At 37.3% G+C, this 314-nt stretch overlaps 1 long non-coding RNA gene across 2 annotated transcripts in view; it reads right to left on the reverse strand.

Annotated features, from left to right (window-relative positions):
* The window catches only part of LOC111869698, a 10,078-nt gene extending 9,764 nt beyond the window's left edge, over positions 1-314 (reverse strand). For both annotated transcript variants that reach the window (XR_002843705.2, XR_002843706.2), the window contains exon 1: positions 245-314. This is a non-coding gene — a long non-coding RNA (uncharacterized LOC111869698). The remainder of the gene's footprint in view (positions 1-244) is intronic.

Raw genomic sequence — 314 nt, forward strand, 5'->3', positions numbered from 1 at the left:
ATACTTCAGTTTCATGGTTCAGAGGGAAAATACTTCGATTTCGTTGTGGAACAGAGGAAACTCATGTTTGTAAAATTTCGTGCACTGGCCATTACTCGGTCCAGGTTAATACACACATTAACACCTACCATTTGCAATATCTCACTTAATCTTAATCATATACTTTCAGGCACACAATTAATCACAACATGTACATATATGTATATAAACATACACATAACACCCTCTTATTATTTATAAATACCTCTTCATACCAGGAAGGAAACCAACCTTGATGGTGCACACCTGGTATTTAGGTCACACTGACAGGGCGG

The sequence above is a fragment of the Cryptotermes secundus genome, unplaced genomic scaffold (assembly GCF_002891405.2).
Source record: "Cryptotermes secundus unplaced genomic scaffold, Csec_1.0 scaffold1725, whole genome shotgun sequence".
NCBI classification, from domain to species: Eukaryota; Metazoa; Arthropoda; class Insecta; order Blattodea; family Kalotermitidae; genus Cryptotermes; species Cryptotermes secundus.